This window comes from Danio rerio, chromosome 8, assembly GCF_052040795.2.
Source record: "Danio rerio strain M-AB ecotype USA chromosome 8, GRCz13ab, whole genome shotgun sequence".
Lineage (NCBI taxonomy): Eukaryota > Metazoa > Chordata > Actinopteri > Cypriniformes > Danionidae > Danio > Danio rerio.
Window position 1 is genome coordinate 21,804,900 of NC_141028.1, and position 15,101 is coordinate 21,820,000.

Sequence of the window (15,101 nt, forward strand, 5' to 3'; positions counted from 1 at the left end):
TGTTACAAAAAGAGCATTTTTTCCAACAAAATTGTGCTATATGTAGTGGTCAAACTTGTTTAAATGTTTCCTGTTTTCATTTTTCTGTTGCTATTTTGTTTCCATTTGTTATGAGTCTTATCAGGTAACAATCCAATGTAATTTAAAATTTTACTTTGTTAGTCATTCTTTTTCAGAGTTAGGGTTGTTGTAGCTACTAAATCATATTGATAGGAACAGAAATAAACAGATTCAGGAGTGCATTGTGCGATATCAGCAAGCATCAGAAAACGCGCAACCTTAAAGGGCTCCACATACTTAAAATAAAATGGTCTATTGTTGCACAAACGTGTGAGCATTTCAGTGACTTTTCCACATGCAAGATTATCTATTGTAGATAGACCATTAATGATGACATTATCGCTTACAAAATGCAGCGGCGCTGACAGTATTTTGGAGCCATAGTATCGCGATACTACCATAGTACCAGTAAATCATGCAACATAAGACAAGGCAAAATGATTAGTCCTCCTGTGAAATTTGAATTCTTTTTCAGCATTTCCTAAGTGCTGTTTAACAGAGGAAGGATTTTTTTTCTTTTTGTTTCAGCAAGTCTCATTTCTTTTAGTTTGGTCTTAATAAAAGCAGTTTTTAATTTAAAAAATATGTATATTTGTAAGGTCAAAAGTATTAGCCCCCATAACTAATATTAGTTTTTTCAATTGACTGCAGAACAAACCACTATTGTCCACTGACCTGCCTAATTACCCTAATTTACCTTGTTAAAACTAATTAGTATGTCACAAAATAACTAGTAATTATTACGTGCTGTCATATAAAAAAATAAAATGAAATTTATACATATACATATATACAGTGCTCAGCATAATTGAGTGCACCCCATTTAGAAAATGAATCCATTTCTCAGTGAATATAGGCATGTATTGTGGTGTATGTAAACAAAACAGATTTATTAACCCGATATATTTATTAAAATAATATTTTAGTTACCAAACATATTTAGAAATTTCAATATGAAACAACTAAATTCAGGCAAAATGTTGCAAAAAAAAATACAACCTACAAAATTTAAAAAAAAAATTATTTATTATTATTATTTATTTATTTATTTTTTGCTTCTCTTGATTTGTCCTCTTATAAATTTGTATTAAATTTTTTCTATAACATATAATTTTGGGTGTACTAGTTTTTGGACAGTTATCATAAGTTATTTTGTTAGATAAGCTCTAGATTTGGCTTCAGTGCTGACTATTCTAATGTATATGTACAAATACAATATTGTAGAGCTTCCTATTAAAAATATGAATTTAAAAGATAGATCTGAGGGGTGTAGTTATATATGCTGGTTACTGTATGCATACATATATAATAAATGCAAGTGTAGTTTTACGATGATAAAGAATGTCAGAAAGGGAAAAAAGAATTGTATTGCATTACATCATAGCAGCATATTTCTAAATTCAGATTTTCTGTGGCCTCTCTAACATTTGCACTGGCAGGCATCTGGATCGGATAAGAATAAATGTTACGGCCTGTCTCGCTGGTGCTGATGGAAGACATGGCAAATAAATCAATAAAACACTGCTTTGCAGACGCTCCTGCTTTTCACTTTTGCTCCATAAATAGATTAGGTTACATTTGACTTCATTGCTTTTATTAAGTATTGCGTACACTTAATCATTTTGGCATCCGGCGGGTCCACATTCATCTTACCAGTCCTTTATTGGGAGCCTGAGCCCTGTGAATGCGGTTTTGTTTCGTGGCTTACACACTCAGTGGCTTGTCTGGCAGTGACATGCAGGACACTTATTGACTTCATTGTTTATTATGGGAGCACGGCCTCAGGGTTGCCAGGTTGGTCAGAATTTACGGTGCTTTGTGACCCACGCCGTGGCTTTGCGGATCGGCGGGGTGATGGAGAGGCCAAGGTCTGGTTCAGGTGAGGCTATAGGGTTTCAGATCCACTCCACTCCATTTACCCTCCTGGCAGGATCTGCGGTCCAATTCACCCACGGCCTCCTTCAGCCACACAGCTGTAAATGTCACCCGACTCCTGCCACACCAACACTCAGTGACAGGCCTTTTATTTCTGCCGCTTTAACGAGGTTCAGACTCCTGTTTCATTCCCTGTGGCTTTACAAGTACTAAACACCATTGCCCTCAGTAACTCTCTCATATCACTGCTGCAGGCTGGAGACTTGTTGCGGTTAAACAATAGTTCAGTACTCAAGAGATTAATATGGAGTCATTCAAGTTTTACACAGAAATGTTCGTTGCTTTTTGCTACACCAATTACAAATAATATAACAAAGTTAGAAGCAGCAATAACAAAATGAATAAATTGAATTATTGAATGAATTTCTGAATAAAGTGTGTGTAAGAAGGGTTTGTAACTACAGTGGTTTGAACTGTAGTTTTGCTGAATGACTAAAAATTATCAGTATGATGGTAAAAAACTGTATACATTTCAGGCCAAACCCTTCTTCTGCAATACCAAAAACAGAAATAAGTGCAGTTCTTATGCGCATCGATGGATTTACTCTTCAGTATTTGACTCTCAGTATTGAATATTAAACCACACTGAACTGAGCAGAGATGGCAAAAGTACACGCATCCTTTACTTAAGTAGAAGTACAGATACTCATGTTTAAAACATCTCTGGTAAAAGTAGAAGTACTGACTACACTGTTGTACTTAAGTAAATGTAAAGAAATACGGCCTGAAAAATGTACAAAAGTGAAAAAGTTAAAAGTACCCAATTCAACCACAGTCTTGATGAGCTATATTTTTTATTTTTTTAACATTTGTTTATACATTTCCTTTAGATTTAAAAAAAAATCTTTCTACAAATTGTTCTAATAAAGGTCTAAAAGGAGATTGTCCTATGTTCACATTTTTGTATTTAGTTTGTTCTTTTTGCTATGCATTGCTGTCTTTTCCTTCCTGTATCACAATCAATGACATGATCTGGCAACTAGTTACAACGATCTGGCTACAACTTACTGGAGTTGTTCATAAATGCTGGGTGAAACGCTAGTGTGGACGTGGATCGTTTTCATTCTAAAGCGCCTTTTTAAAACTAAAACGCAATAGTGTTAACGGGGCCTGAGTGTGTGAGAGTGACCTTTGCACACTTACCTTAATATATCTGAGAAAATCAAAATATGCATCTTAGCTCTTAGAAATACATGGAGTAAACAAAAACAAAGACTGTATTTATGCATCATCAAATGTGGTTATAACGGAAGTCAATGGGGCAAAAACAGCCACCAACTGTAAATTAGGGAGAAAATTTTTTAATTTTTTAATCTAACAATGAATCAAAGCCGATGTTGTTACTAATCATTCACATGACCAAGATGTTGATAAAAGGTAAAATAATTCCAGTCTACAACAATTTTTTTAAATTAAAAATGCGTCATTTTGTGTTTTTTTCACCAAATCAGTGACATCATTTATAAATTTGTCAATTAAAGAGTTAAAATCCAGAAATTAACTAAGCAATTTAGTAGTTTTGATCAGGACTTCATTAACAGGTTTATGCAAAAAATAAACAAATATAAATAAATAAATATCTGATGCATTTTTACAGCATTTTAATTCAGTGGATGTTTTCATCCCGAACATAACAAAAGGGTAGTAAATTTGAACAGTGCACAAGGGTTAATCACAAACCCAAAGTTAACAAAGAATGTTTATATCAAGTGTTGTGAAACCATTTAGCCTGATCTTACCCAGTTTGCATTTGTTTTGTCAACTCAAAACTTACTCTGCATATCGTGTTGTGCAACGTCCCATTGTTTACATAAATTCAACTTATTATTATTTTAGCCATCCCTAATAATGGAATTTTTGCAGGAAAACAGCAATGTCCATGGTGCATAGGAAAAATGTCACCATTCAGAGTGCAAAGTGTGCCAAAAGAGATTGTTAGTTTTAACTAAGTCCAACAAATTTTCACCAATTGTCACAGGCTTTCTTCAGTTTAGATCAAAACTTGTGATGTTGTGGTCCATCCTGTAGTTAGATGATAATTTGTGGTTCATAATACTTTAACTAAGACATTTAAATTGTAAAAATGTATTGAATAGATACAGTCAGGCATGGACCCAGACAGTAAAATTCAGATTGTATGCAGTGTGGCTCCAAACAAAAACTCCATTCAGGAAGCTCTTTATAGAGCAAGACTAGCAGTTATTTGAGCAAAGGGACAGTAAAGAGTGAAAAAGGGTATAGTGAGAGAGAATATGAAGGAGAAAACAGCTTCAGTTGTTTTGTGACAGCGGAGTATTTTAATCTTGTCTGCCTAAACCAGAAAAGGGAGCTCTAAAGTAGTGATGACAACTTGATTTATTAATGTAACGCTTACACACGTCTTCCCAGATGCTGCGCTCCGTGTTCCTCTTTCCTGTTCTCACTCTTCCCTGTTTCTATTTAACAGAGGAAGACACTTTAACAAATCCCCAGCACTCAAAATGTCTGGTAAGGAATACAAACAAATATGCTTATAGTTTTGAGATACTCATTATAAAAATGCTAAACGCTGTAGGGAAATCTGTAATAAACAGTACATCATCAACATTGTTATTGTTGCCTCAGCCTCTGACATCTTTCAATGTTGGAAATGTAACTCTGCAGTTACAGGCTGACATTTAGTGAATTAGAAACAAGATAACTTTTAGATGTAATAGTTTGAAGTAGGGCATCAATATTGCAATGCATGCACCTGCAAGGACGTGCACACATGGGACTCAACCTGTGCAGTGCACATGGCCTTTTTAGTCTTGGATAAAAAGTGCCCTTCCAAAATGATCTGAAGTGCCAAAGATTAATTTTTTTTAATTATTCAGACAGAATTGCTAAAATTTATGTAAAAAATGTCCAAATATCTACATTTCAAATCAACAACATGATTGTTTTACTCACCACATTGGCAGATAATTTTTTTAAGGAAAAACTATTCATTTTGAAGGCTAAGACAGTAATTCTGAAGGTAAAAACAACAAAAAATATATTTTACTTGATCTAACAATTTTCATATATATGGATTAGAAAAGAAACAAAGCAAAGAAAGAAAAGCTTTTTTTTTGTATTCTATTTTTTACCCAAGTACCGTTAGATTACCCAGAAAACTGCCAAAAACAGCTAGTCAAACCATTTTGTGAAAAATAAAATATCAAAATATTAGATTTTTCCAATATCGTGCAGCCCTATTTTGAAGCAGTAAATTGTAGACTAAATAATTCCACATAATAATTAATACATTTCTAAAACATGGTTTAAAAAAGTTTTACACATTAGATTCTGACATCCAGATTCTAAGAGTTGTTTAACCCAGTAAATGAACTACAACTAAACCTTTTTGTATTTCTAAGTTTTATGTAGTTTTTAATCTTGGTTTATCGAGCAATGCACTTTTGCATTTTCTATATAGGCAAGCTGTACTGTTGTAGTCCTGCAAAGTCATGCAAAAAGACAAACAGGCAATATTTTTATTAATGAATACTTTAAGGTTTGTTTTTCACCAAATCCTATTGAATACCAGAATATTTGAAATATTTATCATATGTTGCATGATATTTTTTGTGAAACTCTCTGTGAAACATTTGCATCCCTTTAAAATGCTTAATGCTGCTCACTGTTCACTGCCGTTAACATTTTCTGCACCAGTGTTTTTTAAAGTTGCCATTTACAGCCAGCATTTTGATGATTTTTTTTTCTAAATTTGACATCCCTCGTAATAGTTCCTGCTATGAAGTTATGAGCTCATATACATACAGTATATACACTGTAAAAAGTACTTCTACTTTCAAGCTTTTCAATTTTTTTAAATAAACAACTTTAACCTTTTAGTAATTTGATTTAGCAGTAAGATAAGTATGTATTTGTGTCTTTTTTAATAAATTGACTTTTGCGAACACACACGTAAAGGTGAGATTAACCGGTTACTGGTTTATTCACGACCCAACTAGACGTTTTTGTGTTCTCCCCCAATTCAAAATGGTCAAAACATAAGTTAGTTTACACGTTCTCTGATATTTCTCTGACGTCTTTATATTTCGAACGCAGGAGACCCAGAAGTCCTGTAACTCATTCTGGGTGTGCTTGGACTTTTCTTACCATAGTACGGCTATAGGACAAAAAGTCATAAAACTTGTCTCTTAATTTACAACAGATCTTCAGTGGTGGAAAGAGTACTAAAAAAATCAAACTCTAGTATTATTTGCCCAAAAATGTAGTGAAAGTAGAGTAAAAGTATCTGTTGTAAATATTACTCAAAGTATGAGTAAAAAGTAGCCCTTTTAAAAGTCCTCAAGAGCAGTGAGTAGTGAGTATTACACTGTGAAAAGTTGATGTTAACATGCAGTTTGTGCAGGGATGTGTAAACGAAACATTCTGTAGTGCATTTAGTGATCTTCCTATATTCGTTTTTTCTCTCCCACCTTTCTTCCTACCTTCCATTGTTTGTTTATTCTGTCCTTCATTAATTCGTTCATATTTTTGTTCCTTCCTTCATTAAGTCCTTTGTTCATTCATTCATTCATTCATTCATTCATTCGTTTGTTTGTTTCCTTTCTTAGTTTGTTCAGTCCTTTCTTTCTTCATTAGTTCGGTCCTCTCTTCCTTCATTTGGCCCTTCCTTCCATTCTTCATTGGTTTCATTTAGTGAATGTTTAAGGCTTTTTGGTTATTTCAGTCATCATACAGTAGATGACGGTGATTCATTTTCTCATCAGTGACACGCAGTCTACAAACAGTCCCTGGGTCATTATGTGTAAAGACTTTAGACATATTTATTGCTTTCAAATTACAATTCCTGAGAAAAACTCCTCAATTACAGTAATTTAGTGTATTTGTAATGTGTTACCTTACACCACTGCATAACTTGACACAATGAGGACATTTTTTACAATAAAACTCCTCCTTTTATAGTCTGAAAAAGGCCATACGACATTAGAAAAACACCAGGGTGAAATTTCACTTTCATTTGAACTAACCCTTTAATCTTGTGTTGCCAAAAACACCCTTTTAACTTATTAAAAAGCTAGTATATATACTTTATGACTGTATTGTTGAAGGGCGATATCTAGGGGACGCAGATAATGAAACATTTTGTTGTGATTTTAGTTATGATGTAATAATATTGTCATAGTGAAAGTTTTGTGGCTGACTTCATACCATTTATAGTGTGTGACTGTTAGATGAAGCCACCACATCTAAAAATCTAAGGTTCAGCATGTATAATTTGAGTGATTGTCCACTCGCTGTGGGAGGTTCTTGCGGTTCTTGACTGTTGTGGTGTGATAAACATCTCGATCTTTGACCCGTCCTCCCAGAAAGCAGCTGTCATCTCTTACCATCAAAGAGCATTCTTTAAAGATGAGAAGCTCATTCTGAAGTTATACTGCCTGAGTGAACCCTGCAGTAATAGTGTAGAGAACTTACAAATCCAGGGATCTTCAGCTTTACATATATAGGGATGTTCTTTCACGTGATCCTGTCAGGTGTCTGTAGAAGAAATCTCTTTTCAAGCGAGAAAATGAGAGCCCATGTTGTCCTAACCTATTTTGAATGTTTACAGAACATGTCCCATGATGTTTGTGCAATAAAAACATAAGCTAAATAGATCTTGGGTCTATATAATCATTGAAATCTTAATGTAATATCCGTGCATTAATAGCTTTTACAATATTCAGACATATTCAATTCAATTCAGCTTTATTTGTATAGCGCTTTTACAATGTAGATTGTATCAAAGCAGCTTCACATAAATGGTCATAGTAACTGGATCAGGGTAGTTCAGTTTTCTCAATGACCTGCAGTGGTGTATGTTTGTTTTGTTGTGCTATGATAACCACACAAGCGATATAAAGTAGGAGACAAAGACTCTTTTTCTTGCTATTTTATGAGCCATTTTAGATCAGTAGTAATTAATTTTGCTTTGTTAAAAACGTATTTGATATCAAGCATAAATGATATCAAGTGAAAATGATCATTTTGTACATACTGCTATAGGTTATTTAAAGGGCACCTATGATGAAAAATCATCTTTTGTAAGCTGTTTGGTCAGAACTGTGTGTAGGTATAGTGTGTCCTCTGTCATATTGGAATGATACAAACCCATCAAGTTTCTTTTTTTAAATTTCTTGACCTTAAAATAGGATTCAAATTCTAGTGATTTTAAAACCCACCGCAACGTGAAGTAGGAGTGTGGTTTTCCCCGCCAACTGAATTGATTGACAGACACCATGTTTCTGTAATATCATGTATAAACTTGATTTGCCAATAAACAGGGATTCAAATATTGGCTACAACTCTCTGTAAGTTTTATACGTTTAAAACCTTTTTAAAACAGTAAAATTTGAAAACAGTAAAATCGCTGTAATTCTTAACCATAATAACTATGGCCGCATAGTGTCAGTAAATGCTAATATATGTGTATGTTTGTTTGTGTGTGTGTGTGTGTGTGTGTGTGTGTGTGTGTGTGTGTGTGTGTGTGTGTGTGTGTGTGTGTGTGTGTGTGCATACTGCAAACATCATTTGTGTGAGACTTATCATTTCAGAAAGGCATTAATAAACTCCAAAACATACACATGAAATAAACTTGGTATTTTTGACTAATGAGCTGTATTTCAGCTTCATTCGAGTCTGTCTGTCGCTGTGCTGTTTATCTGACGTAACGCATGATGAGGAGCAGACAACACATGTGGGAACGGTGGGCAGGGAGAAGCAGATCATTTCCATTTAAAGCCACAGGCTACAAAAACAGCTACAATGTATTCAGCAGGAGTTGGCAATACATTGACACATTCTGGAGACAACAAAGCCTTATCTTACATCTTGTAAAAGGGAAACAATAGGTGCCCTTTATTAAAAGCAAATATAGTAAAAACAAATTTTCTGAGTGCAATAGGAATTTCCTGAGAGTAATTAACATTTTCATACTTGTCTTACATTCAGTTTTTTTTAAGTAGGATTCCTCTGAAACAAAATAACGAATAATTAATCTTTCAAGAGTTCACACTTAGATATTGCTTGACAGCTGTAAGCAGGTTTGGCATGCTGTCCCGGGAGAGAACCCTGAGCTCGGAGATAGTTGAGCCCAGGGCTCCCGCCAGGTCCATAGAGCATGTGAGGGGAGTACGAGATCAGGTGGTTCTCGAGAGCTCCCCTTTTTGTAAAGGAGAAAAGGAGGAAAAAGGGGTGGATGGGGGGTTTCTTCGGAAAACGAAGATAAGGGAGTAATGTCTAGCTAGGCTACTTATAGTGGGTTAGGATAGATCTGATTGGCTAACTAATGAGTGTAGATAGGTGGCCAGCTGCTGTCAATTATATCACGTGCTCCTCTCGAAATTAGTTTAAAAACTTCACTTCAAGAGTTCACACTTAGATATTGCTTGACAGCTGTAAGCAGGTTTGGCATGCTGTCCCGGGAGAGAACCCTGAGCTCGGAGATAGTTGAGCCCAGGGCTCCCGCCAGGTCCATAGAGCATGTGAGGGGAGTACGAGATCAGGTGGTTCTCGAGAGCTCCCCAAATGCATGAAGCTCGGGACAGCAGCCGTGTATTCGAAGAAACTCCCCAAAAGGCTTGAAATGCTATATCCGGCTGCTGGATATAGTTATTTGAAAAAGAAAAGGTAAAGAGGGCTCCTTTGGAGCAAAGGGTGAAACAGGTTCCTGCGGGAACCCGAGCAGAGTTGGCGTGGGCTGTGAATACTCCTGCTTGAGTAGAGACTCGGGGAGACCCCTGCGGGGGTCAGAGCCATGGGGTGGGCGGGAATCCTGCTGGAGTCATATAAAGGAAGGGGAAGGAAGGACTCCGGCTGGAGAGGGGGGTGAAGGGGGGCAGGGGGGGCGGGGACTCCGAAGGAGTAATTTGCTCGAGGAACACTCCTTGCGGAGATAGAGCTGGGAGGTGGCAGCACTATATATAATTATATATTTATATGAAACATATAGATATATAAATATATAATGGGGTAATCTAGGGCCTTGGGGGGGGCGTTTTTACTGACTCTTGCGAGAGTCGAAGCTCTTGGCTCTCCTGCGGGAGAGAGAGCTGTATGTGCCATCTCCAGCTGGAGTCGGGAAAAGGAATGGTTGGTGAAGCCCCAGCTGGAGGGTGAAATGGCAGTTGGGCGATGACCCCTGCGGGGGTCCGGTGCTCGGGATTAACTCCGCGGGAGTTAGAGCTTGAGGGTGACAGCACTATATATAAATATATATTTATATGCGTGGGTGCATATATATATATATACATATATATAAATAAATTTAAAAAATAAAAGATAAGTGTGAGAAATAAACAAAAATGAACATAAATAAAAGCTAGGGCCGGGGAGGGTCGGTGACATGACTCGTGTCACAGCTCGGGGTTGGGTGAGCTATTTAGCTGGCTCCAGTAGGAGTCCGGAAAGATGAGGGGGAGGTGAAGACTCTTACTGAAGGGTGATGGGCGGTATAGGTGCTCTGGGGGTGTTCCTGCGGGAACAGAGCGTGAGGGTGACAGCACTATATATAAATTCATATTTATATGCGTGGGTGCATATAGATATAAATTTATATAAATAAAATCAAACAGAGAGAAAAATAAATAGTGCTATACTATATGTCATTATGGAATGACATATAATATAAAAAGCTAAGGCCAGGGCAGTGAGATGATTCCTGCGGGAATCGAAGCTCGGGGTAACGCCCCTGCGGGGGCCAGAGCCATGGGGGGGGCAGGGTCCTACAGAAGTGAAAACTTCTGTGGCAGCGGCCGGGGGGGGGGGGGGGGGGCGGGTGGGGGCAGGGTAGACAAGGGGGCCTGGGCAGGGAGAGAACTCCTACTGGAGTTAGGTGAGTGAAAAGGGGGAGAAGGCTGAGTGCAAATCAGCTGGAAGGAAGAAAGGAAGTTAGATGGCTGGGTCATGCCCGCGCCCTTGGGAGACTGGGTAGTTTCTCTGCCCTCGGGAAGCTGGTATGGTTGGGTTGTATTCTCTCCCTGGACTAGGCCCATGCCCTTGGCCGCTGGGATTACTGCGTCTGCTGGTGAGGGTCCTCTGAGCTTCCCTGAGATGGCTGTGGCTGAGTCAGATATAAGATTTGAAGGTGTCGGGAGACCACCTTCCAAGTGTTTGTATGTGTTGTTACGATAGCCCTTGTGTGCTGCTGTGGTGGTGGCTCCAATTCTGAATGAGTGACTGGATTATGAATCTGGTGGGAAGCCTGAATAGTCCTATGACTTTAAGGTGTTTTGAAACCAAAAATGGTATTGAACGGAATGTGTGGATGTGTTGAGCAGTGAGAAACTGATGAGGTGTTCTGGGGTAACTTAAAATGTATAAATGAATGCTGACGCAAATTGTGTATGCTGTGGTTATGGGATTATCATCTTAAAAGGAGAGATGGAGTCAGCTGCGGCTCTGCTTCTGATACCAGTTCTGAAAATAAAGCAAAAAGAGAGTCAGCGATTTCCTATGCAACTAGGAACATGTAGAACAGTAATTTTTTTTTTTTTTTTAGAATGTATTGACGATATTGCCCGTTAGAAGCGCATTGGCGGCCCCGATAATATACCCCACGAAGGGGGCAGCATCTGTGTAAAAAGGATATACTGAGGATGGCTGTATATCCATACTAAATGGATGGCTTCTATTCCAGCGCTTAAGGAAGTAAGTATAAGCAGGTCGCATGCTTTAAGCGTCACCTGATGGTTACAAACCTTTATGAATTCTTTTCTGTTAAACCAGGAGTCGCCAAATATGGTACCAATGGGCACCAGGTAGCCCACGAGGCTCTCGTGTGTTGCTCACAGGCCTGTTCTAAAATAGCTCACCATAACGCCACTTACAAGTAAGCTTTCTCTAATATAGAAGTAATCATTTAAAAATGTAAAGATTTGCAAAGATAAATAAAATAGTGTTGCACATTGATATATTAATTACGGGGTATTTTCCTACCCTGTTAAATCATTGTTGGTAACTTTAAGAGAATCATAACATGATCAGTGACTTCACCTGGATGAATATTATTAATTATTACCAAAAACTTAATTATAATTAAAGTAAATTGAGCAATTTGTTATTTGAGAAGTGTTTATCAAACTGGTAGCCCTCCACGTTAATCGGTGCCTGAAAGTAGCTCTTAGTTTCAGAGGTTGGTGACTCCCGTGTTAAACGCTAAAGACAACATTTTCAAGAAAGCTGGAAACCTGTAACCATTGACTTTCACAGGAAGGAAATAAATACTAAGGAAGTCAATGCGGCTGTCCGTAGTGCCCAGCCACAATTCATGACACTTCGTATTCTGCCGCGCCGCGGGGCGCTATTTGTACAATTAATTAGTTTATTGATAAAGTATGAATGCGTGAGTCTGGTGTGCATTAATCTACTATTCTCTGTCGTAAGCTCGCCGCGTCACCGCGCCGTCGGCGCGTCTGGTGCGCGACGCTCTTCAGGCAGAGTTTGTTACGGCCAAGATCGGATTTAGATAATTTCTCTTCTATTCCGGAGATTGCTGCTGCGAGATGAAGTAGGTGAGTGACGAAAGGCATCCCTGCGGGATAATGCGCATGTGTGTTTGATGTTCTAAGATGGAGAGCAGTTTATGCTTAGCGTGATATTTTTGTTCCAGAATATAAAAGGTGACTGATTTGTCGATTTATTCAAGTAGCTTATTAATGCTTGAGTTTCTATCACTCCAAATTGATGCTTAAGAATTATAGAAGTGCTTAAGCCGGAGGTTCTTCCGCAATGAGAATGCAAATAGCCTATTAGAAAACCGGTCACTAGTTTAGCTGGGGGATATTAGGGAGAGAGAAACGGGGAACTTGTAGGTGAATTATGTGCAAACGCCGTAGTTATTGGCGAAATCCAGCGGATCATTTTTAAGCATAAATGTGTGGGCTACTTCTGCATCTGAATGTTAAACGGACTACGAAATATAATTGTGACCTCCGATTGCCAGAAATCGGGTGGCAGGTGTAATGTTGATTGCAACCGAGCGCTGCAGCCGTCTAGATTAGATAGATTGCTTGGTTTATAACGTGATAAATTAAGCATATTTATTAGGCAGAATCATGCTGTTAAAGCTGAAAAAGGCAGAATTATGAGGAGATGAAAGAGCCGTTATTAGACATTTTTGGAAACGTTCTAATGCCCATTTCAGTAGGGCTGGTATGGATGTGCTTAACAGGGAATTGCTCTGTGATTTCTGGTTTAGCGTTGGTGGACGGCTAGTGAGGTTGTGGGAAGGGAGCGCCGAGATCGGCTGTGCTTCAGTAGACGAAACCTGGAATGAGAAATTCAGAAAATTGGTCAGTTACAAACGTAATTCAGTAAAAGCATAAACATATTGACAAAAGTCGACAAGTAATTTCTGTTTTCACTAGGCTTAGCACTTGGCTGACGGCGTATGCACCGCCGCAGTAGCTGCGAGCTTGTTTAAATTAGAGGGGAAAAAGCAATGATACGCAAGGTAGAGGGGCGGGGTGCGTAGCCCGTAGGTGGTAAGGATCGCTGAAAGAGGAGGACTGGAGTGTGCACTGGAATCGGGCTGCAGGCTGGAAGAGGTGAGGTGTGATTCCCAAGAGTTGATGAGCTGCAATATGTCCAAATCCAATATTGCTTTTTAATCCTTTCCTTGATTCTCCGGGGAGGCGGAGAGATTGCGGGTTTAATGTCTGTTTAGGATAGGGGGTGTGGCAGGAGCGTGTTATGTCCTGGGGGTGGCGGTGAAGAAGTTTTTTGGGTATAATGCAGCGGCTTTGTGGTCCCGGCATCTAGGAGTTTGGAGGAGTTCAGTGACAGTCGTTGTTGGATATGGGAGACGCATGAAGGTGCTGGAGAAGGTACGTAGCGGAACTGGGGATTGCATTGAGATCTGGCTGGAGTGGATAGGCCTACGGCCTCTTGTTGGAGCCTCGGTCTCGAGCTGACTTTCATGCTGGGCTGGTTGTTGTTAAGACGGGGCTGGTGTTTCATGGAGCGCGGAGCTTTCTTTCTTGAATGTAGCTGCGCTGATGCTGTTGTGATCTCCGCCGCCGTCGCTATTGTTGTTGTCATTTTTTGTAGTTGCTGACGATGGTAGTAAAGGTGGTGTGGTATTGTAGTTGAAGGATAGTAGGAGATGTGGAGGATCCGTTTTGTCCGTGAGTAGCTTTGGAGAAGCTAGAGCGGACCTGTCGTTTGTTTCTTCGGAAAACGAAGATAAGGGAGTAATGTCTAGCTAGGCTACTTATAGTGGGTTAGGATAGATCTGATTGGCTAACTAATGAGTGTAGATAGATGGCCAGCTGCTGTCAATTATATCACGTGCTCCTCTCGAAATTAGTTTAAAAACTTCACTTAAAATAGTGGTTTTCAACCAAGAGGCCCTTTAAAAAAATTAAACAAACAAACAAACAAAAAAAAACTATCCACCACAAATTCACCATGGTTTTGCTACACGAATCATAGCTATGGTATTTGTAGAAAAACTGTGGTTCCTTCATGGTTACTACAGTTTTACTATAATAAAACCATGAAGTAGCGTCAAGATGCTTTAAATAAACTGTTCATGGATTGTTTTAATCTCTTTTATCACCAATGTGTGAACAGCTTCTAACCAGCAAATTTACTTTAAAAACAAGAATTTGCCTGACTTCTGACCTATTTTGACCAATTGTCATTGTATGCTCTAAATTACAAAATGTTAATTACAAACCTTGATGAAATGTTGTCAATAGTGCAGACCAAAGCAAGATAAATCTAGAAAAAAAATTCAAAGTAAAAAAACTTAATTTCCAATTGGACCGTTAATGGGTTTTTAGGAAAGAAATTAAATACAGTGTAAAAATATTTGTTAATTAACATTTTCCATATTTTGTGTTTTGCGTTTATTTAAGGTTGTGAATTGCAATATTAAAGCGTGATCTTTGCTCATTTGACGTTGAAAATTCAACTCTGCAGTTTGACAAAGTGACTTTTATTGACATTTTAGTAGTTTCAGACAAGATATTGTTTAGGAAATGATATATAGAGAACTACATTTGTAAATAACAGAAAATGTGAAAATGTTTATTGATTGAAAGTTGTTAGAAAAAAGATCAAGGTCCCATAATGCAATTCAAAAGCAT

The 15,101-nt window shown here is 38.1% G+C and overlaps 1 protein-coding gene and 1 long non-coding RNA gene across 8 annotated transcripts in view; one reads left to right on the plus strand and one right to left on the minus strand.

Annotated features, from left to right (window-relative positions):
* si:ch211-120j21.2 overlaps window positions 1-15,101 on the plus strand; it is a 238,426-nt gene that overhangs the window by 194,320 nt on the left and 29,005 nt on the right. The gene's annotated exons all lie outside the window — the stretch shown is intronic.
* lpxn (leupaxin) overlaps window positions 7,703-15,101 on the minus strand; it is a 48,052-nt gene continuing 40,653 nt past the window's right edge. For all 5 annotated transcript variants that reach the window (XM_087264518.1, XM_087264516.1, XM_087264517.1 and 2 more), the window contains 2 exons: window positions 14,332-15,101; window positions 7,703-9,008 (listed from right to left, as the gene is read on the minus strand). The exon at window positions 14,332-15,101 is cut by the window's right edge and continues 436 nt beyond it. The gene's annotated coding sequence lies outside the window, so the exon portion shown is untranslated. The remainder of the gene's footprint in view (window positions 9,009-14,331) is intronic.